Below are 25,897 nucleotides of genomic sequence, written 5' to 3'. Positions count from 1 at the left end.
GAAGGCCCCGTACTGAGTAAACTAAGCTAGCCTACTCTAATGGTCCCTAATGACCTAACCTTTACCACTACATGAGGTACCGCTGAAAGCACCAAAACGATGAGGCCTCTTGTCTTTAATCATGACTTCTCAACCTTGGCTGGGAACATGCTCGATCTTCCGAGCTATATCTACTACCTAATAAAAAGTAGTCCTTATCTTACTCTCGAGCCATGGCAAACATGACGCCATATGTTAGACCCTCAATGAAATTGATCACCTTTGCTACCACGGTTGGAATCAAGAAAGCTCGATGACGAGACGACTACGTGAATATCACCTCAATACTCGATCAATGACCTATGACCCTATTGAAGGTGCTAAAACTGACCTCATAATTCATTTCTCAAGGTGAGTGGAATGTACCTCTTAAGAAATAGGTGTAGAAACTAAATCCATGTAAGAGGAGTTGAATCAGTTGGCCTGCCCAACTCATATATCTGCCACCATTTACTAGCAGCTCCTCTAAATTGCAAAGCAATAAAGTCCACTCCATTGGACTATACCAAGCCCAAATTGTGAAACATTTGATAACATCTGTCTAGAAAGTCCTGGTCATCCTTTGAAGCACTGCCATCGAAATGTGGAGGAAACAACCGCCAAAACCAGTCTAGTCTTTTGTGATCATCCACATATATGGCAGGCATGGTCTCATGTCTAGCTGCTACAGTTGGCTGCTCTGGAGTACGAGTGATGAGGGTGTGAGCTCACCCTCCTACTAGATATATGGCTAGAGACACTGTGACCACCCCGGCCTAGGTTAATGAATCAATGAAACTAACTATGTTGGTCATAGCCTTCTAAAACATGGGTGCAACAATGAAACCCTCTGGTTGTTGGGTGTGCACTAGAGCCTCAATATTATCATCTATGATCTTCTCCTCCACCTTGTTCACAGGTGGGTCCGCTGCAATTGCCCGAGCCTCGCCACGAGCCCGACAAATGCTCCACTTTTAGTGGTAATAGTACTACCCCTGCATCCTCTGCTATTCCAGATGTGCGAGTCCTGAACACCCGTGGGAGAATATAATAGAAGGATTTAGATACAAGTAAATAATCAATGCACAATGAGTTATCAACAAAAGGATGTCTCCTAATGCCGTATAACCTCTCAGAAAAAGATATTGACATCTCTATATTGTCCCACAAGACTCCACTAGGCATATTTGTGATTTGTGAGACCCTTAGAACATAGTGCTCTGATACCAAATTATCATGACCTGAAATCCCACCAAAGGTCGTGATGGAGCCTAACTTGCTCTCTATGCATGCCAACACAATAACAAATCATAATTCTAATGCAGATTAATCAAATTTTAACAAAATACTCAATGTGATAAGAAAACACAATAATCTCAAGTCTTATAAAATAGAGAAACTATCCATGGAAGTGGTTAAACACGACTACAGCTTTTAATATTTCCCCAAAAACCCAAATGTCACTATCATCACAAGCATTTAACAAGAGTATGAAAATTATTTGAATACACTATCTATCTTAATGAATAAGATAGACATAAGGGATAAGTAGTGAGGGGGACTTCACGTTCTGCGAAACGATCAAGTAGTGACTCACCACAAAGTCTCCCCAAGTCCTCTTACTGACCTAGATGGATTCCACTAACACCAACCTCAGAACTTGCACAAAATGTGCAGAAGTGTATATAAATAATGGTACCCAGTAAGTATCATGCATATCCTCAAAGAAGTAGTGGCGAAGGGTTGACTATAACACTAACTAATAGTAAAATAAGCAAATGAGAGAACGATTCAACACAAAAAAAGAATGATATCATCAACAAGTATAATAGCTAACGATTACGGAATTTAGGCATGTTTGGCGAATAATGAAAAACAAATAAGACATCAGCATCTCAATTATTGAATAAAACTTAACACTAGTTGAAAATACTCACATCAATTCATAACATGAGACTAAGCAAATACATATGCATGCTCAGGATCCCTTTCTCAACATCTCATTGAACAAATCTATATGCCTGGCACATAACACATATCCAACACGCACCAAAAGAATCATGGATGCCTATGCTCGCAAGGCCAAAGATAACATGGTAATCACCTGATTTTTGAGGGACCAATCCATAATCCATGCATTTTTTATTTCATATTTAGTGGTCATCAATCAATCGTTGTGCCGTATAATTCTATTTAATCATAACCTCATGAATCAAATAATCAATACCAATATCCACTCAAGTGAGCTTAATGCCAAAAATTAACAACTTTCCTCGATAACCACCTTTTCCAAACATGCATATGTTTAAGAAACGACATAATAAAAGAGTTCAAGACATGATAATAAGAACACATATAACATCTCAAATGTCCAAGTGATGGCCGTGGCAAATCATACAACTCAAAGTAGCACAATAGCTCAATAATCTTATTAGCATATTCTAGCTTACTCATATTATTATCACGAGTTAGTTAGGCCATAGAAACCATAAAAAATTATGGAGCAAATAAAGCAAGTATATGACTTTGTATTTATAGTAAATCCCAACAAGGCAAAGTAACCCTCATGCTAAATCAATAATTCATAGCACTGGACATGCTCCTAAATCATGAATATAAATTATCACAAAGTCATAGAATCAGTTTGAACATGAATATTGACTTCACATAATACAATGAAAGCAGAACTCGATTCAGCAATTCCAGATATGGTCAAAACCTACCTACTCATATACGCTCGACATCTCCCATATATGTGGCTCCTAAATCATAATTCAAGTAGTAATCATATCACCGACATAGAGAATTCCCTCTTACAAGGATAGACCAGAGACTTTCCTCCAGCAAACAACCTTAAATCAAGCAACAATCGCCTAACAGTCCAAATTCAACTCCATATGACCCAAATATAGTAAAAAGTCTCACTAACATAAAATAATATGGTATGAAACAATTCCAAATAATGAATCTTTTATATTTACATAAACTCCCAAAGTCAACAAAAGTCTACTTGGGCCCACACAGTCAAAACCTGAGTCAAAAGGTAGACTACACCTAACCCCACGAGTCTAAATATGTCATTAGATTCCAAAATCAAGTCTAAATCGAACTTCAAATCCTCAAAATACACCATATTATTTTTAGACAAAACATCCAAATTTTCTTTTAAAATTGTAGTCAAATTCTCTCAAAATTCTTCATATCTCGAAGCTTAAGGTTCAAAATATTAGAGAGTGGGAAAAATCCCAAAATTATAAAACTTAATGATCTGCCAAGTTATACTCATCACGATTGCATGACCTCCTTCACGATTGCGAAGGCCAAAATTCTGCCCAGATGTTGCTCCATTTCACGAATGCGGTTCATGGCCCTGCTAAGCCTATAGTAACGTGAGCCTCGCTCCGCAAATGCGAAGGCCATCGATTAGCATGGCACCAGTCCTTCGAGAACATGACCTTTGCACGCGAACGCAATGCTTCTGCTCCCATCTCTTTATGAACGTGACAATACCCACACAAACGCAAAGAGGAAAATCCTCCTGCCAACCCCCTTCTCAGTGATCGAGAAGCACTGTTATACATAAAAACACCAGCAATCTAAAACCAAGAAGAAATGATTTGAGACAGTCTGGAAACACACCCGAGGCTCCCAATGCCTTATCCAAACTTGTGAGAAAATGCCCCAAATGAACTCAAAGCAGCGAATCGACGATCAAAACACAAGTTAAACTTCCCTTAAGTTCATTAACTTCCAAACTTCAAACAAAGTGTCCGATTCAAGCCTAACCAATTTTGATTACATCTATACTTTGCATAGAAATCCCAAATTACAAAATGAACCTATTCTAACTTCAAGAACAATAATCAGAATTTGATATCATCAATGCCAATCCAGGTAAAACATAGGAACTCTCCAACCTTCAAATTGTCAGGTTTCGGCAAATAGCGCTAAAACATTGTAGGAACTGCCAAATCCAAATTTTGATATACGCCCAAGTCCAAAATCACCAACGAACCTATTGAAACCCTCAATTCACCACTCCAAGTTCGGTTACACAAAAGTCAAATATTTGTCAACTCTTACAACTTAAGCTTCCAAAATGAGATTAAGTATCTTAAATACCTTTCAAGCCTTCCCAAAATAAAAATAACCATCACCGCAAGTTGCAAAACAACAAACAAATATACGAGAAGCATCAAGTAGGGGAATATAGGTCAAATACAAAAAATGATTAGCGGGGGTATTACATAATCACCTTAGTCCGAGTACCTAAAACTAAAAAATGGGACTAAAGCTCAAAATTTTGAAAAATAGCTTTTTATACCTAGGCAGAAATTCCTTTATCACGATAGCAAGGATCAGTTGGTGGAGACCCTACACAACTGCAATGTACCCTCACACGACTTCGAAGATATAAATCTCCCTAGCCTTCGCCAGTTCTACGCAACTGCTAACGGAGACCATGTGACCACAATGCGTTGAAGGCCAATCATCTATGATCGCGACTAGTAGCCTTGCGATTAGGATTTCTATGATAGTTCAAATCATTCTGTGCATGCCGAAATTCCCTCAAACCACTCCGATCCTAATTCAAACATCCCAAGAAGTTAATAAATACTATATGAATTAATCTGAGGACTCGAAATAGTAATCAAAGTGAATTAATGCAAATTGAGGATAAAAGTCTACTTAATGAAATTTAAGGTTCTAATTAGCATTCAAATATACTAAACTATCTCGAGCCCTTCGAGACCCAAAGAACCTATACAAGCAAGTCCTAAATTATTTTATGAACCGACAAGAAGTCTGAAATGGGGGAGTAAGATGCTAAACTTTTGAATACTCGGTTGAGTCATTGTATTTTTTTTACCTCTTAAACAAATATTCATCCTCGAATGGTGTCAAAAAGTACTTGGACTATAAAAAGTTGCATTTATGTTCTATGCATATTTTACTCAGCCTCCCAAGTAGCCTTCTTGCTCGGCTGACCCTTCAAAAATACTTTTACCGAATTGATCTCTTTTGACCTTAGTTTTTAGACCGGTCTATCCAAAATAGCCATAGACTTTTTTTAATATGCCAAATTCACATCTAATCGTATTGTGTTAAATTCCACAACATGTAACTTATCCTAATTGTTTTGGAAGCATAGAGAGATAATATATTGAATATAGACTCGATAGGCTAAGAGGCAAAGAAAGCCTATAAGTCATCTCACAAATTTTCTCCGAGACCTCAAATGGGTCAATAAACCTTGGATTCAACTTGCCTTTCTTACTAAACCCCACCATACCTTTCATGGGCGAAACTTTTAGAAGTACCTTTTCAACTTTCATTAACATAAATTACTAACCTTCCGATCCATATAATTCTTTTGCCTTTACTATGCTATACGAAGTCTCCAATAAATTAACTCAACCTTTTCCAAAGCATCTCGTACTAAATATGTGCCTATTAATCTAGCCTCACGAGGCTCAAACTATCCAATCAGATAACGATATTGCCTACCATATAAATCCTCATATGGTACCATTTGAGTGCTAGATTAGTAACTGTTGTAATGTGCAAACTCTGTCAATGAAACAATTGATATTAATGATCTCCAAAGCTGATCACACATGCTCTCAACATGTCCTTAGGAATTTGTATGGTCTGCTCGGGCTAACCATTAGTTTGTGGGTGAAACACTCTGCCGTGCTCAACTAGGTATATCCAATTTACATTGTACATCTCTCTAAAAGTGATATATGAACTTGTCCACCCCAATCTAAAATAATGGAAATAGGTACCGCATTGTCACGACACAAAATTCACCTAGTCATGATGGCACCTAACCCAACCCGCTAGGTAAGACATATAATAGTTAACATAATTCTAATGAAATAAAAATGGTCAACAAATAATATGATTGAATTTCCATACAATATTCCTAGGACTTATAGTGCAAGTGATTAGCCGCTAAGACTAGATTTACAAATTTGGTATGAAATTAATACAATATCTGTGTGACATGTGCATAAATAGAATTCGAATCTAAAACTACTCAGTTGCAAGATCTGCACTCAAGGTGCAGAAGTCTAGTACGAGTACAACCGTCCCCATGTACTTATCAATTTTCTTAACTAACCTCAGCGAGGTAATAGAAATAGGAATTATAAGTTATACTCCCCAATCACCTATACAAGTTTATAAAATTCCAACAATTATAGAACAAATAATATGATCAAATCATGATATTACATATAAAACCACTTTGAAACTCTCAATATCCTTAACGTATTCAACTTAATCAACAATCTAGCATATAAGGAAGATATGCAAATAAATTAGGTAAACAACTAAAAAATTGGAAGTAAAAATGAAATGCAATAATAAAATATCAACCTGTTGCGACACACAACCTAATACAAATAGAAATCACATCATAGCTCTCAGGTCCATATCAGAATCATAGTATGAACCAAACCAATATCCATCTCTCCAAAAGCTCACATCAACCAGAAATTCGTCAGTTTCTCATAATCCGCGCGTACACTATAAAGAGAGAAACATGAGAGGGTGACCCTAGGGTGGTGAATCCATATTCAGACGGTGCACGAACAACTCATGTGCTTATAATATAAATGGAACGAACAACACACATGCTTCAAGGACAACTCACATGCTAATAATTTCAATATTTGGATCCGTACGGACAAGTCATGTGCCAATAATATCAACCGCATGAACAACTCACGTGTGAATATCACAATTCGTCTGACGTAGTCACATGCTCAATATCACAATTCGCTTGGCATGGTCACATGCTCAATAACACAACTTATCCAGCATGATCACATGCACAATATCACAATCTGCTTGGCATGGTCATAGGTATCCAGTCCAACCCATATCACATATAAGATATGCAAGAACACATGTACATGGTCAAGGAACATCAAATTTCATATGGGCTGGTATAAGTGACAAACTAAGATGTATGCATGTACAAGTGTGATATCAAAGCTCAAGTCAAGTGAATACATCACAAAATAGCAATTATATGGTTTAATAAGAAGATTAAACTCTATGTAACCTCAAACATGGCTCAAATACATCACAATAGATTACATATATGAGAAACATTACAGTAGGAACTATCACAAATAATACATGCAGCTAGTGCCTCAACTAAGTTTAGATAAGATACTTACCTCAAGCAAGCCAAAATAGTACTCTAGAAATGTTATCCCGCATGAATCGAGCTCCGAACTACTCAAAACTAGCGAAAAGCAACTAAAAATAACAAATAACGCCAAAGAGAAGAGACCTAAAGGATAAAGGTCGAATTTTTTAATTAAATACTCAAAGTCAACCAAAACGTTAACCTAGACCCCCACCTCAAAACCCAAAAAACTCATAAATTCCAACAATCCATTTGAATAAGAGTCAAACTATACTAATTTAATCAAATTCCAACTCTAAATGGATATTCAAAATTCAATTATTCACTTTCGAAAGGTTTAGACAAAAAACCCAAAATTCTCTTTTAAATTTATCAATCAAATACAAAAATCAACGCTGGAATCATGTAAGATAATCAAAATTGAGTCGAAAATACTTACCCCAATCCAAATCATAACAATCACCTCAAGAATCGCCCAAATCAGAGCTCAAAATCTCACGATGTGATAAAATGAACAAAACCCTCGAAATATAAGGTTCTGCCCAGCACTTCCGCACATGTGATCCAAAAGCCGCTCCTGGATGTAGCACTTTGTTAATTAAAATTAGTAATGGATGCATTAAATATGTATTAGTGTGACCTTTTAGGCATGTGAAGTATTATTGGCATGAGTATGGGTGGAAAGAATTGTTTTGGAATCAAGACTAGGAGTGAGGTGCATAAAATTCGATAGAATCAACTAAGTTTATGGGAGGTCCTTCTTACAGCCTCACACAGTGCAAGGCCATGAAACTCTCAGCCTTAGACAGTGCACGGCATTAACCTTAGTGTCCCTAACACTGCAAGGCCATGTAGTTTTGGTGCCTCTAATGGCGCCTTGTACCATTATTTTGGTGCCTCTGATGATGCCCTGCGCCGACGATGTTTATCCAAGCTACCTTTATTTCCTCCCCAATATTTGGGATATGTAAACTTATTTAAAATCCCTACCTCTTTCTCCACACCCCAAAACATGAAAATTTACTATAGAAAGGGAATATCTCAAGAACATAACTCCCCCAAGTCCCCTCCATCATCCAAAGTAAGTTCTAACAACAATTCTATATTAATTTCAATTCTCCAACACCTTATTAACATGGGAAAACCCTTCAAATTATTAGATATTCGATCGAGACATCATTGTTGAGAAAACAAAACCCTAGAACTAAATTCAAGAGGATTGAACATTAAATTGGTAAAGTGTCTACTCCCTAATTATTTATAATTATTAATTGATTTCTTTTTCGGAGAATCGTAGATGGATTTGATAAAGGGAATCAAATGAACTATGCTAGGGTTTTGGGTTGTTGACCTAAGATTGGTATAATCATTTAGGTAATGAGAAATGGTGTTACTTACATCTATTTGGTATAGTAGAACCATCCAGAAGTAGTAGAATGAGAACTAGGTGAAAAAAATACCATTAATAAGGGTTTTGAGGCTTTACACCTTAAGGTGTTTTATATAACGCCTAAGTGATTAGAACATGAGTGTTAGTGCTAATATTTGTTCCTCTTGATATATATCGCCATAGATTATTGTTGAAAGAGGTGACGAAAATTGTGATACACTTAAAAAGGCCAGAGTCAAGGTATGTGAGACTAACTCTCTTTATGATTCTCCCCATGTCCCCTTCTTTATGACTATTACGAGTTTCCTTAAAAAGAAATTATACCTTAGTTCCCTGAATAGTTGTAGAACTTCTATTCTCTAGATGACATAGTTTCATAATTTGTTCAATATCCTATGAGTCTTAGTTATGACAAATCAGTTTATTATGAATACATGCCTCAGTCTAGTTCTATTTAGCATTATAGTATCATGTAACTCAATATGATTCAGTATTCAGTATCATGTATTGTAGTACGATTCTCAGTTCCTGATTTTAAATCCCTGAATGTTGAACACCTGTATTAGGGCCTGAGGCCACAATTTATGCTTTATGCATTTTTGCGCATGCGACTGCAGTTTATGCTTTATGCACTTTGGGCTTGAGGCCGCAGTTATGTATACATATAGTTGGGATCGAGGCCACAGTTTGTGCACATATATGTTGGGCCTGAGGTTGCAGTTTAATATTCAGATAAACAGGTGGTTCATGATTTAGAAGAGGGGGAATTCATATCCTTACTTCCTTATCAATTCTTAGTTATCATTTATCTGTTCAGTCTCGCGATGTAGGTAACGATTTATAGGTTAACTATTCTGCTTTCTAGGACATCTTGTATCAGCTATAGTTGAGCCCAGTCTTTTGGGGTATTATCCGTTTTTAAGTCTTTATAGTATTTCAGATAATAAGGTATGTCGGGGACCTTGTCCTGATAAATAGTTAGCATTTCAATATTCTTTAGATGCTTCGTAGACTATAGTCTTATTAGTCAGATATTAGCAGGCTTTTACGTGTTAGCCTTGTCGCCTACTCGTTTACACTTGCAGACTTTTCAATACTTTCCACGTTTGTGATATTTCAATCAAACTCATTAGTAGATCACAATGTTGCATGATTATATTCAGTTTACAGTTAAACTACATATTGATTCAGCTATCCAGTTTGTTCATTTGGTCACATGTCGTTAGGCATCAAGTGTCATGTTATGAAAAGCCATGGTTCAGGGTGTGACAAATCATGGTATCAAATCCTAGGTTAAAGAGTCATAGGAAGTCAAAAGTCGTGTGCAGCAAGACATCTAGGATTGTTTCATTTCCTTCATACTCTGGATAGTGTAGTTAGAGCTATGCTTTCAGGAATCATCCAAAATCGTGCGAATTATGCCTGCAAAAAGAAAATACACCACGAGGGCCTTATTGTTACGAACCAAAAAATTGGTCGCGATAGGCACCAAGTGTCTTTCTTAACCGAGTACAAACATAACTTATCTTTCGTATCATACTATCATAGGTAAATGAACTAGAAAAGTTGTCATGAGATAAATAGAATAAAGCATGAGGGATTACTCAACATAGTATGACCCAACATGATATACTGACTTATACATATGACGTACGAGCCTATAAGACCAAAATGATCACTTGTATACTAAACATAGGCCTACAAGGCCATACAATCTTTTCATGTACTCTAAGAGTAGATAAATACCATAAAGGTCGGGACAGGGTCCCGCCATACCAATTAATACATGTCCAAATCATACTGACCAAATAAGCAACTTTAGAGCAAACAGAGCGTACCAACATCTTCCACTGAGCTGATAGCCTACTTGGAGGACTCTTCACCTATCTATGTCGACCTTCGGGCATGAAATGTAGCATCCCCGGGCGAAAAGGACGTCAATATAAATAAAAAACCGACTATGTAAGGCAAGAAAATCTGTATATAACAGCCATGGAAGAAATATGGAGTAAAAGACTAAACTTATAAGTCTGAATAGCTTTGTGAATCATGAAACATTTATAATGTCACGCATATGTGTATAAACATGATATCATGCATAGGTATAATCGTACATAACATATAACATTTCCTCATATATATATATATATATATATATATATATATATACATACATACATGTATATAATGTAATCTGGTCATGGGTCAATATGCATGTATAACTGAATGCAATGCATAAGATGTGAGTAAATATTATTTATCGGTATGTCATATGATCAATATGCATTTGATTAATATCATGAAATAAACTTTATCAACTTACGTATTTTCTGAGACCCATGAACAGACGATATAAAATAAGACACATGGGAAATCAAGAACATAGGCATCTCTAGTACTTCTATGAATAGAGTCGTTTATGAGAGTTGTACATTTGCTAGTTTCGTTTGTATCATATGGATCATGCCAAAAGGAAAGAAGGGATAGCCTAAACAAACCTGAGTCGATTCTCTTAACAATCCCTCTAACACACGTCACTTTCGACAATTCACGTAACGGTGGATCGAAGTAGGGAAAATCCGTATGATATTCTTGAGAAAGATTGTACCATGCTCTCTTAGAATCGAATCTCATGATGCCGTAGCGTTATAAATGTTTATATGAAGTCTTGTTGATAATCCCATCTGTTACTTAGCAAATATTAGCATCACACTTAATAATGTATGAAAAGCTCTTAAATTTGTAGGTTGTGGGCCCCACTTTGTATGATGACTTGGCCGACAAATTCCTGTTAATATTCCACCTAATCTCATAAATCGAAGAGTCATTTTTTTGGTTTTTAGGTCATCTTTCACTTGCTGCCATGTGGGGGGGGGGGATCCATTAAGCTTATCCACAATTCTAATTGGACCGTATTTTTTTCCAAATTGACAACCTTCAACGAAACTCATTCTCTTCGATTCTCTTGCTCTCTCACCTTCACGAATTTACTTATTATTTGTTTCAAATATCAAAATACTTATAACCTCAAAATAATCTTGTCTTTGAACTGATGTCAATTATCTTATGACAATTCCAACGTACACTACTACAGGGTGTAATATCATTCTCCCATTCGTCCTCGGATGTTGACTGATGCACTTATCAGTCTGATACCAGATAGTTTTAATAAATTTCTTGCCATTTAGGCAACTATTTTGTGAATAAATCCAAAGTCCAGAGCATTCCCACCTTTAGGCCTCTTTATCATACTACGACATGTGGTCGGAATTCATCCAATCTCGTAACTCATGCTACCTTCTGTCATGCAGCTTGTACGACTTTTTCCTTGTATGTGTGCCTATGCGACCCTTCCCTCCAGCTTTTAGCTAATCTCTAAGCCTCACTTCTGAACATATACCGAATTGTGACAAGTTGTCCCTCTGGGCGTCTATAGATTTACTACATCTAAGTAGGTCATATTATACAATAATTCTTACTTTGGTTTATCGTTATTGAGGTCTGCTACAAAACTCCAGGTTACTCTTGTTGCTTATCCTATATATATAAATCTAAGTCTTTTAATGCTTCCTCATTACTGTTCATCTTAAGAATGAAAGCCTAATCTCATCTCATACTATGTATATTTTATCTATCCATTGTTGATTTACCACAATATTGATCTATAATCTATCACTGATAGCTTGAAACCTCTTACGTAACATTGTCAATAGGGCTCAAGTTGCATCGAGGAATATTTGAAGTGATTTTCTTGGTCCACTTAGGGGGGATATATACTTCAATAATCGTATTTCATGTCATCCCTACGTTGTTCATCTTATTGGGGTATTCTAATCCTGTGAAATTCATGAAATCCTTTTTTTTCTTCAAATCATTACTCAATTGAAGGCCCAAAAGTCATCCTTTATTTATCCTAATTACACCTTCATTCTACTACTAGGGCAGCATTGCTTCTTTTGTAAATGCTTCTAGTCTTAGACTCCTTGGAGTTCATTCAGCTATAATGAGCTTTCTATAACTTAGAGAAACCATCAGCTCTCTTGTTTTCATGGTCCTAATCCCGAGGACATATCCATTCTCGTCACCTTCTCACTCTCCTTTCCTTATCCTTACTCATGTGTTCCGAAAACCTTGTCACTCTACCATACTTTAGCTTGCGACCTACAAATATCTATTTATACTACTCGCAACCTTCCTTCTACTTGCTTGCACCATGGATTTCCTTGTGTTATTCTGGAATATCAAGCGAGACAGCACATATTACAACCTTAAACCGTAGTTAAGTTCCAAGATTACATACAGTCACAATTTAGAGAAACAAGAGTTTGAGATACAACCTAGTTCATAGACCCATCCAACACCCGTACATAACCCACAAAAACATGTACGGAGCCTCTAAGGATACAAAAGACAATTATGACAACACTGACAACAAGGCCCCAACTATACCTCAAAAGTGAAAATCTACAACAAAAGATGTGCAAAGTAACCCCTTGAAAGATAAAGGGGCTCACCAAGACTATGAGAGGAGGATACTCCGCTACGCGCGATCGGCACTGTCCACTATGGAGACACCTACATTCATTAAAAAATGTAGTGCCCCTAGAAAAAGGACGTTAGTACCATGGAATAGTACTAGTATGTATGACTAAACACCATCTTATTAGAAAGAACTATCATACAAGAATTCAAGAAAATCACAAGAGACAATCAAAGCTTTAACTGAACACCACATCATCAAGTAAAGAATCATACAACTTTCACATGACTTCCATAACTTTAGTTTGGGGCATTTCATATGTTCATCATTGTTCTCAATACCACCGCTATATTGAGTGAAGTCTGATCACGACCTGATCGTCTTGGTTGTGTCATTTGAGACATATACCTCAATCACCGTCTCATTTCCCTTTTCCGGAATTCAATATCAGCACATTACCACCATGTGTGCAGCATGGTGTCCGATCACGGCCCGATCGGCTAGGCCGCCTTACCTAGGCGTTGTTCCTTTCTCATTAATAATCTCATTTGAATCTTTATTTCACATATATCATACCAATTCATCGGCGCTTAGGGCCACAATTATCACATCATTTCCACTTTCAATGTCAACCTTGCAATTTATGATCATAGGCACATACAAAAGCAATTCAAGTTATAACCATAGGTAAGATTTCACATAATTAGCATGACAGTCTCAGTTTTAAATCTTGACGTGCAGTCTAGGCAATTTCAACACGTGGTTCATATTCTTTGCATATCTTTAAATATCTAGAATAGTACTTTACACACAATGAGGCACACCTTTCATGTATATATATACAATTTCAAAACCAATTCATGTAAAATAACAATCAATACATCATTCAAGTTTTCGGTCTTACCACATTTGCACATGCATGTACCAACGGAGCTCAATTTCTAATAGGAGGGGGTTTTAGCCATACATACCTCAATAAAGCTTTCCTTAATTTCTTACAAAATTCCTGGACTCTTAGCAACTTCAATCTATTTTATGATAATTACAAATTGAACCAACAATTAGGGGCAGGATTAAGATTCTAGCTCATTTAAGTATATTATCAAGCACTAAGTGTGCATTGTGATTTTAGGACCCTTTTATGAAAGATTTCTATCATTTTACACCCCAATTGCTATCTTTTTAATTCACAACCTCCCCATACCCTATTATCTTTTATGCATGCAAGAAAATCCATTCTTATACCCATGAACCCCCAAGCTAATTACTCAGTGTAGTGTGAATTTCGAAACCAAAGGTTAGGGCTCAAGTTCTTACATCTTGGGGTGAAGGCCTGGCAAATTTTACTTGAAAGTCTTCAAAAATTTGGCAAGGTTTGTGAGTTAGTTTCTCCCTCTAAAGTTCCCTCGCTCACTCTATGTGCAGTAAAAATAACTTAAAAGAGGTCTAATGGGTATTTTTAATATGATAGGATCGCGTTTTAAAATTTAGAAAATAGGAGCCCTGACACAATCTGCGATCGCATAATGGACATGCGGCCCGCAAAGGGGACCTCAATAATGGCCTCAAAACCCGAACAAACTGCCTGGGTATGCGACAGGAATGCGGTCTACATACTTGTTCTGCGATCGCATAATGCGCCGTAGAATTGCCCCTTCCAGAAATTCCAAGGAGATTATGCGATGACTATGCCACCCGCATATTGATTATGCGATCGCATAATTGGCCACATAGTTGACCTCAAATTTATCCTCAAACTGTGTGACTCTCCGGTGATTATGCGGTCCGCATAGCTATTATGCGATCGCATAATGGACCGTAGAAATGCACTTTTCTGGGAAACATAATTCCTTAACTTTTAATGCACAGATCAATCCAAAGGGTTCGAACCATGGCGATCAAGCTCGCCATGAAGAATTTTACAAATTTCTAACACATATTCCTAATTTGTTACTATGAACTTTCGGGTTACGGGACCTTACATCCTCCCCCACTTAAGATCATTCGTCGTCGAATGAGGATCAAGGTTCACTTATTAGCAATATTTATGCAACCTAAGCTTTTCACACGTGAAACATATCAACATCCCCAAATTTGGCTAATTCCCCAAATTTCCAAAAGATTCGCCAGAGTTTCCTTTGTAACATGGACTATCCACCTATCAGAGGGCCCCAGAAACATATCCTAACAGTATATACATGTCCCACAGATATAACATAACTTGTACAACACCAACCATGGTCACATAGGCAATATATAACTAAAATAGAATAGTTTTACATAGATCAAATCAAAAGACAAGAGTTCATAGGGGCCAAATGCATAAAAAGCCATTACATGGATATACAAACAAATGTGGGTACTTCTTTCTCATTTCTTCCTCTGCTTCCCAAGTGGCTTGCTCAACCTGCTGGTTCCGCCATAACACTTTTATGGAGGCAATTTCCTTATTTCTCAATTTTAGGACTTGCCTGTCAAGAATGGCAACTGAAAATTCTTCATATGACAGTTCCTCATTAACCTTAATAGTTTCAACTGGCACAATAGTGGACGGATCTCCCACTACCTTATTCAACATAGACACATGGAAGACTGGGTGTATAAATGATATCTCGGGTGGCAGCTCGAGCTTGTACGCCACCTAAAAAATCCTATGAATGATCCTATACGGTCTGACATACCTCGGACTCAATTTTCCTTTCTTTCCAAACCGCATGATACCCTTCATGGGGGAAACCTTCAAAAATACCCAATCATCTTCTTTGAACTCCAAATCTCTACGACGAACGTCCTAATAAGACTTTTGGCGACTCTAAGCAGTTTTCAACTTCTCCTTAATCATTTTGACTTTCTCCATGGCCTGATGCACAAGGTCCGACCCTATCAATTCCGCTTCTCCAACCTCGAACCACCCAATGGGAGACCTGCATCTCCTACCATACAATGCTTCAAATGGCACCATCTGGATACTAGCATGGAATTTGTTGTTGTAAGCAAACTCTACGAGTGACAAATGATCATCCCAGCTACCTTTGAAATCAAGAACACAAGCACGCAACATGTCCTTAAGTGTCTGAGTAGTCCGCTCCGCTTGCCCGTCGGTCTGAGGGTGAAAAGTCATGATAAGATTTACCTGCGTGCCCAAACCCTACTAAAATTTCTAACACATATTCGTAATTTGGCACTATAAGCTTTCGGGTTTTTGAGTAAAAAATTTCACGGAGCCTTACAGCTGCTATAGACAACTACGTACCTTAAAGTTAGAAGCTGTCAAGGCCACATACTATCCAACTAGAGATACTGTCTACAGACCTATAATAGAAATATAACTATATTAAGGTGATACCAAGCCACGTCATACCCATATATATACAAGCATGCCATACCAAAATCAAAAGCAGCTCCAGATCAAGTGGAGCACGCCAACTCTCGCTGATTAAGGATCCTAAGAAGGGGGACCATCAGCTTGCCTACCTGTATCTGCGGGCATGAAACGCAGGCCCCATAAAATAGGGCGTCAGTACAAAAAATATACTGAGTATGTGAGGTATGAAAACCAGTACGTAAAAGACATAGATGAAACATGGAATAAAGAAATCCATCAGTAAATGGGAATAACTTTGTAAATTCTTAAAGATTTATAATATCATGCTAGTGTATATAAATGTCGTGTGGTGCATAGGTATGGGTGTACACAATATCATCAAGCCCTTAAGGGCATCACATCATATTGTCTCGGCCATTGTGGGCAATATCATCAACATATACCAACTGATCAGGTAGTGCTACGTATATAACGTCATAACCTTTCTCATATCCCATACATATAATATACATATATACGCGTATAAAACTCCATCTGGTCATGGGTCAATGTATATGTATAAATGAGTTGAATGCATAAGAAATATGTGAATAAGATATTCTCAGAATGGCATAAAAATCAATATACCTTTGGGATAAACTTTATCAAACACGTATTTTTCTGAGACCCATGAACAGTAGATATGATAATAATTCACATGGGGAATTAAGAATATAGACACCTCTAGTATTTCTATGAATAGAGTCGTTTATGAACGTTGTGTATTTTGCTCGTTTCATTTGTATTATTTGGATCATGCCAAAAGAAAGAAGGGATGGTCTTAACATACTTGGAGTAGGGAAAAATCCATATAATATTCTTGGCGAAGATTTCACCGTACTCTTTTAGAACCACAAAATTTTACGTTGCTACGATTCTAACAATTCTCGGTGGAAACCTTCGTGGATTGAATTTAGAACCCTAAAAATCAGATTGAATTTAGAAAACCAAAAATATTTTGATTCAGTTCTTAAAGTCTTGAACGAATGAAGATTCTGTTCATTGATGTTTTTGGAACGAATTAAGCTTCTGCTCTTTGAAGCCTTTCGAACTAGGAAAATGGTGTATGTTTTTAGTTTTAGAATGACTAAGAGTCATTCTTAGTCTTGTGGCTTTGTGCCATGTTTTTGTTTGGGGGGTGTAATTTATTAATTTTTATCCACTTATAAGTTAATTGGTAATGTCTCGTTACCCGGTAATTAACGAATTACCTGTATAATTAAGAATTATCTCAAATTACCTAAAAATACTACTCACTTTTAATATACTTTATACATCATATTATCACAGTTATATGGTACCTTGTGTGGTACTAGTCTATAATTATCGGGTATTATCGCTCGACCCGTATTGTAACCCACATTGGCCACATTCAAGGAAACTCGTTTTCTTTAATTCGTGTACCCTTTATCCTTTATGACACTTACTTATTTCTTGTTATAAATAGCATAAATATGTTAACCTCAAGATAATCTCACCTCCGAGTGTACATCAATTACTGAAGACGAAACTTATCACGTAAGAAAACGCAAGATGTGACATAATATTTCTGTCTATCACTTTATTCTGAAGACATTAGCAAGACATTATTTTGCTTTTAGCGCCACGTTATCCACCCACTGGCTCTTTGGGTTGCCTAACATACTCTCTTTACTAGGGATGGGAGCCATACTAATGTAATATTTTCCAGGCTTCCAGTGCCTATGTTGATGAGACACCCAGATGTAACTATTCTAGAGTGAACCATCTGGGTGTCTCATCAAATATGTTGATGAACTTCCAATCTCTCGTACCCTCCTTCACCTTCCTTCTTTTACTTGTTGAAACTTGTATCTACCTTTTGAATCTCTCATTGGTTTTTACCATATGGGTGGACAGATATTATTGCATTAAGGCTCCTTATCAAGAAGCTTACACGTCTTAGTATACACATGATCTGCTAAAGACCTTACATTTACTCATCATAAGAATCATGAAAAATCGAGTTCCTCTAATTCAACTCTTCCACGATGTCATGACCCAAACCGATGGGCCGCAACGGACACCCGGTACCTTGATCAATCGAGTACCTATGTAACGTATCATTTCATAACATGATATCATAGGTAAATGATATGGAAAGACTAGTGTAGGATAACTAGAATAAAACATGTAATACTAATTTATACATAAGACATATGGGCCTATAAGACCAAAATGATCACTCGTAGACTAAACATAGGCAAACAAGGCCATACAATCATTCACATGCATGAAATATATCTATAAGCCTCCAAGAGTACATAAAAGTCATAAGGTCGGGATAGGACCCCGACATATCAATCAATATGTGTCCAATGCATACTGACCAAATAGGCAACTCTGGAGCAAATAAAGCGCACCAACACCTTTTGCTAAGCAGATATCTTACTTGGAGGGCTCATAACCTGTCAATCGGAACCTGTGGGCATGAAACACGGTGTCTGCGGGAAAAAGGACGTCGGTACAAATAATGTACCAAGTATGTAAGGAACAAAAATCAGTAAACAATGGACAGGAGAGAAACATGGAATAAGAGACTCAACATGTATACCTAAATATCTCTGTTAATCATTAATACGTATAATCCATGCATATGCATCTAAAATTCATGTCGTGCATAGGTACACATGTTTATAACATCATCAAGCCTCTGAGGGCATCCCATCATATCATCTTGGCCGCTGTGGAAAAAATAATCAACGTATACCGGCTGATCAGGTGGTGGCGCGAATATAATGCCATAACCTTTTCCCATATCCCATATATATATATATATATATATGTATATATACTCGTATATAATGTCGTCTGGTCATGGTCAATGTACATGTATAAATGAATGCAATGCATGAGAAGTATGTCAACAAAATCTCTCGGAACGGCATACGACCATTATACCTCTGATTAATATCATGAATCAAACTTTATCAACTTACGTATTTTTTGAGACCCATGAACAAACAATAGAATAATAAGACATATGGGAATTAAAGAGCATAGGTATCTATAATACTTCTATGAATAGAGTTATTTATGGAAGTTGTGCATTTGCTCGTTTTGTTTGTGTCGTATAGATCATGCCAAAAGAAAGAAGGAATAGACTTAACATACCTGAATCAGTTCTTCTGAAAATCCCTCTAACACATGTCACTTGCGACAAAACGTAATGGCGGATTGAAGTAGAAAAAAATTTGTATGATATTCTTGAGAAAGATTGCACCGTAATCCTTTAGAATTGCAAAATCTTGTTGCTATAACATTACGTAGTCTCGTATGAATTTTGAGGATTTCATCCGATAGCTTAGCAAACATAAGTACATCACTTTCTTACTGATATGGGAAAATATGTATGGGCTCTTAAGAGCATCTCACCTCATAAGAGCTTTTTTGTAATCCTTTGCATTCCAAATATAAAATTTCCCTTTAATGACTTGTGTCCTTATCAAAGAGAGTGGTCCCGCCTTTAGGATGACAAATCATTGGCCTTAAGGCTCCTGCATGCCACATATTGTGATTACTAATATAAATCTTGGGCTTCCATTTTGTCTTGATTATGCTTATCCAACAGCTTAATTAAGTTTATCCACATATTCCTTAATTAACTTGTTAATTCCCCATTAACCAATAATTATCCAATTATCCACATAATTAAGAATTATCTCAAACACTTAAAATACTACTCACTTTTAACACACTTATATACCTTACTATCATTGCCATGTGGTACCTTGTATGGTACTAGTCCATAAATATTGGTATTTTAGCTCGGGACGTATTTTATCCGAAAATGCCAAACTTTGACGAAACTCATTTTTTCGATTTGCTTACCCTCTCACCTTCACAAATTTACTTATCCCTTGTTTGAAATAGCATAATATTTATAATCCAAAAATAACCTCTTTCTCTATCTTACGTCGAATAACTTCCGGTGAAATTTTAACGTACTAAACAAATGCGAGATGAAACTTCTCATTTCCGAGATTTCATTAATTTATTTATGGTGTACTTTTATGTATGAAAACATGGGGTGTAACATCATTCCCCCCTTTGGAATAATCGTCCTCGAATGTTGACTGATGCACTTATCATTTTCATAACTTATGCCTTCCGAATACTTTAGTACTCTCCTTGCCATCTAGGCAACTTTTCTGTGAATAATTCTAAAGGCTAGGGCATTTCCCGCTTTAGGCCTCTTTCTCATACCATGACTTATGGTCGGAATTCTTCCAATCTCGTTACTATTTTTACCTTCTTTCAAGCAGCTTATACGACTTCTTTCTATTATGTGAGCCTATGCGACTCTTCTCCCCTCTTTCCTCCAGCTAGTAGCCGACCTCTAGGCCTCACTTTGTGAACATATACTAAATTATATCAAGATGTCCCTCTAAGCGTCATTAGCTTTACTACATTTAAGTAGGCCATACTATACCATAACTCTCACTTTGATTTATCGTTATTGAGGTTTGCTACCAACTCCAGGTTACTCTCGTTGCTTATCCGTAAGACTGATGGAATAATTTCATCTCAATCTTTGTAACTATTATCCATCCCCTGTTGATTCACCTCAATATTGATCTATGATCTACCACTGATAACTTGAGCTCTTATGTAACATGGTTGATAGGGCTTACGTCTTATTGGGGAATATTTGAAATGATTAGACTAATCCACCTACGGGAAATACCATGATTCCATAACCATATTTCATAGTATCCCAATGTGATTCACCTTACATGCTATTTTAATCCCGTACAATTCGTGAAATCCAATTCAAGTCGTTACTCAATCGAAGGCCCGAACGTCATCCTTTACCTATCATAAATACACCCTCATTCTACTCGGCAACATTCCATTTCTTATAAATGTCATTAGTCTTAGACTCCTTTGAGTTCACACAGGCTATACTGAGTTTTGTATAACTTAGAGAAACCATCAGCTCTTCTTGTTTTCATGGGCTTAATCCTGAAGACTTATCCATTCTCGTAGCCTTCTCACTCACCTTTTATTATCCTTAGTTATTTCATCCTAATACAATTTCGCTTTACCATACTGTAGTTTCCCACTTACACATCCATTTATACTACTCGCAACCTCCCTTCAACTTTCTTGCATCATAGATTTCCTTACAAACTCATCTTTACTCTTTTAGTTTAGACCTCTCGATACCTAGAACCATAAGCTAGAAAATTGCCACTAACAACGCCGTTATCATTCTTCGATACTGAATCCCAATACTTCTAGCCTTTTGTCTGAAGTATGGACATTTCACATCCTTCTGTATTTGAGTATCTCGTACATTGTTCACCTTTACGTTACTTGCCTTAAAGTTTTTACATCATATCATCTATCTCTTTCATGACCTCCCTTCCAAATAGGTATGATTCACATTCACAACTTGAAGCTCTATTATAATACTTGCACCTCCTTACACAATCCGGTGAAAGCTTCATACTGACTTCTTATGAGGTTGGTACCCTTCTAACAGGCTTTATTGTGGAGTCATTATAGAATTAGGTTGTTGTACTCTCTTGTACCTCTGATTTTAAGAGTGATTTTGTAATGTTCTTAATATGATTTCTATAATTGTTTGGGGCCAATAATCAAACTCATGGTTCACTTGTTTGATGTAACTCTTTAGTTTCCTCTTCCTTCTGATCATACATTATGTAGGCTTAAGCTATCTTCTGATCTGCGGATCATGGAATTTAGTTATTACTTTTAGCCTTTCATGGATGCTATGAAAAACCATGATACAATCTTTCAATGATTCAGTCCTTTGTATATGACCTGGACCAAATTCCTTCTTTTAACTCATACCGGAGTCTTTTAGGGCTAATTATTAATCGAATAGTTTCTTTCATTCCATTTCAACTTTCTTCAAATGTACGTAATTGTTTTTCCTGGTCTTTTTTGCCCCCTTGTTGCGTGCATACTTAGCTTATCTGAGTTTTCACGCGTGACGGAATTTTTGTGCAACTCATATGGTCTCGAATGTTACTTTTGTTTTTACACACTGCTCATTATCCATGATAGGTGCCACTTTCTTTTGGAGTGCATATAATTTTGTAGTGAGACTGTTGTTACACAACCATTTCCTCCTTAGGTTATTGAGCTTAGGTTGAAGCCTTTTTTCTTATTTCCTCAGCTAGTCTTTCATTGTAGTACTTAGGGAGGACCCTCTGAATCTTGTAAAGTTGCGAGCTTATTACATCGCATTCCTGATAGAATGTTTGATGTTCGTACTCACCTATAACTATCCTTAGTTACTTACCTCCATACTCATGATCTCGTACAGTTGCTTCTGAACTGAAGTTTTGACTGTCTTCCCAGTGGAACTCTCTTTTATTTCTGTAACACTCACACGGTACCTTTAACTACTCTAACTCCTATATGAATATCTCTTAATGATCACGATGTCATAACTGTGAGGAGTCATGACTAGGCTCTTCCTGAATCAACTATTAACTACTCGTTGGCCAATTCTCATATTAATATTATGTGTAATCTTTCATGGGTTATTTCATTTGTCTTAACTAACCTCTCGCACTAACTTCTTAATTATCAATAACATCCAGGGTAGGAACCCTTATGTGATGACCCGACCAGTCATCTTAAGAATTTACACCTCGATCCCCTATTAACTACTTTCCCTGTGTTTATTTTTGCAATTTTGATTTGCCGGGATGTTTGGTTGTGAGTTTTGGAGAGTTTTGGGACACTTAGTCCCAAAATGAGAGATTAAGTGTTGGAAAGTTTACCGTAGTCGGAACAGTGTGAAGACAGCCTCAGAATGGAAATCTGATGGTTCGGTTAACTTCGTTAGGTGATTTCAGGCTTAGGGGCCTATTCGGATTGTGTTTTGGAGGCCCGTAGCTAATTAAGGCTTGGAATGTCGAAAGTCAAATTTTGAAGTTTTCTGGTTCGATAGTGAGATTTTGATCCGAGGATCGGAATGGAATTCTGGAAGTTGGAGTAGCTCCATAGTGTTGAATTTGATGTGTGTGCAAAATTTCAGGTCATTCGGATGAGGTTTGATAGACTCTTTGATCGAAAGCATATTTCTAGAGTTTTGAAGTTCTTAGTCTTGAATCCGTGGTTGATTCGTTATTTAGATGTTGTTTTAGGTGTTTTAAGGATTGGTATAAGTTTGGACAGTGGTATTAGACTTGTTGGTGCTTTTGGTTGAGGTCCCGGGGACCTCGGGATGATTTTGGATGGTTAACATAAGGATTTTTGGAGTTTGGAGTTGCAGCTTCAACCGGTTTTCTGTCATAACTGCACCTGCGAGTGTGGGACCGCAGGTGTGGTGCCGTAGAAGCGGCGGATCAATCGTAGAAGCGGAAATGGGAAGGTTCAGCAGGAGCTGCAGAAGCAGTAGGTTTTTCACAGGAGCGGTACCTCATCTGGGGATGGGGAGTCGCAGATGCGGAAGCTAGTCTTAGGTGAAAGGTTGCAGGTGCAACCATTGGTCTTCAAAAACGGGACCGCATATACGCTAATAGCTTGGCAGAAATATGTAATTTCGAGGGTTTAGTTTCAAAAGTTGGAAATTCGATTTGAAGCTCGGGAGAGGGAGATTTTGAGAGGAAATTGAAGAGGAGATCAGTGGGTAACAATTCTTTAACCCTTTCTAGTTAAATTCCATCAATCGATAGTTAGTTTCATCATTTAATTTCGGATTGGAGATGAAAATTGGGTAAAAGTTGGAAGAAAGTTCTTAGACCTAAAATTCGACTTTTGAATGGGAATTTGCCCTTCGATTTGGATAATTTTGGTATGCATGAGCTCATGAGACTATGAGGATTCTGAAAATATAGATTTTACCCAATTCCGAGACGTGGGCCCGAGGGGTGTTTTGGTTATTTTACCTAATTTCGCGTATTAGCTTAGAATTTCTTTGTAGAATTAGTTACTTGAAGTGTTATTCACATTATGCAATTGAATTGAATATATTTGGTCTATTTGGAGTCGAGTACTTGTGGGAAGAGCATGGTTTTGGATTGATTATTGAGCCGGTTCGAGGTAAGTGGCTTGTCTAACCTTGTGTAGGGGACCTTCCCATTAGGATTTGGTATATTTGATATTTGAAATGCCTTGTACGTGAGGTGACGAGTGCGTACTTGAGCTAATTGTTGAAAATATGGTTTTCTTTAAGTAATTTCAATTGTGTTCCTTTTTCTGTTTCATTTTACTAGCAAATTTAAACCTGCTGTTAGCTTAGAAAAAAGCATGTCTAATTAACTTAACTATTTATTTGCTTAAACTGCCTTAATTGAATTATGTGAAGCATGTAAGATTAGAATTACCTGTTTACTTGGTACGAAATTGAGCTTAATTGAGTATTCTTGTGTTGATGCTGTGTGTTTGACTTTGGGACTACGGGACGGCATCCCGGGAGATATCTTGTGCGTATTTATAATTTGAACGGAGGTGCGGGATACCGAGAGATACCTGGCATGTATATTGAGGATACCAAGAGATCCTCGAGATACCAAGAGATCCCTGGTATATATATATTGAGGATATCAAGAGATCCTCAAGATACCAAGAGATTCCTTGTATATGTTGAGGATACCAAGATATCCGTGGAATACCAAGAGATCCCTGGCATAGATTGAGGATACTGCGAGATCCCCAGTTATCTTCCTTGTTATAAGTGGTATTTCCTTGTATTTTGTCTTTATCTCTGTTTTAGTTATTGTATTACTTATTATTATGTATTAAATTCCTACTGTAGATTCTCTATTGTACTATTTATCTTATTTTGTCATGTCTATATTTATCTAACCTCAGTAGGGCCCTGATTTTCCTCATCACTACCCCACCGAGGTTAGTCTTGGCACTTATTGAGTACCGTTGTGGTGTACTCATGCCCTTTATGCGCATGTTTTTCATGTGCAGATCCAGGTACCTCAACTCAGACTTACCATCCTTGAGGCGAGGTGACCCTTCGGAGACTTCGAGGTATATCTGCCGCTTCCGCAGACCGAGGAGTCTCTCTCCATTCTCTCTTGTAGTTATAGTCCTTCTGTATTTACCTTGTTTTAGACTATTCTGGAGTTAGAACACTATGTAGTATCCTTAGTTTGTGATTCATGGGTTTCCGGGTTTTGGGCATATGTATTAGTTTTTGAGAATTTAAATATGGTGTATGCCGAGCGGCACTTTAAACGCTATTTTATTACTCTATTTCTGTTTTAAATTGTTTTTCTTTTCTTCCGCACGTTTGGTTTATTTTCCGCATTTTAGGCTTACTTAGTCGTAGAGACCAGGTGCCGTCATGATGGTTCGTGGAGGGCGAACCGGGTTGTGACACCTTACTCTTTTTCCTTGACTTCGTCGTGCTAGCATAATGTTTTGGAATCACAGCATATCTGCAGGATTTGGATAAGTGCAATCTCATTACGCTTCGTAGTATTAAGTTACGATGATGTTTCACCTTGTAGTATTTTACGTGGA

Source organism: Nicotiana sylvestris, chromosome 8 (assembly GCF_000393655.2).
Source record: "Nicotiana sylvestris chromosome 8, ASM39365v2, whole genome shotgun sequence".
In the NCBI taxonomy this organism is placed as follows: Eukaryota; Viridiplantae; Streptophyta; class Magnoliopsida; order Solanales; family Solanaceae; genus Nicotiana; species Nicotiana sylvestris.
This window is presented reverse-complemented; position numbering follows the sequence as displayed.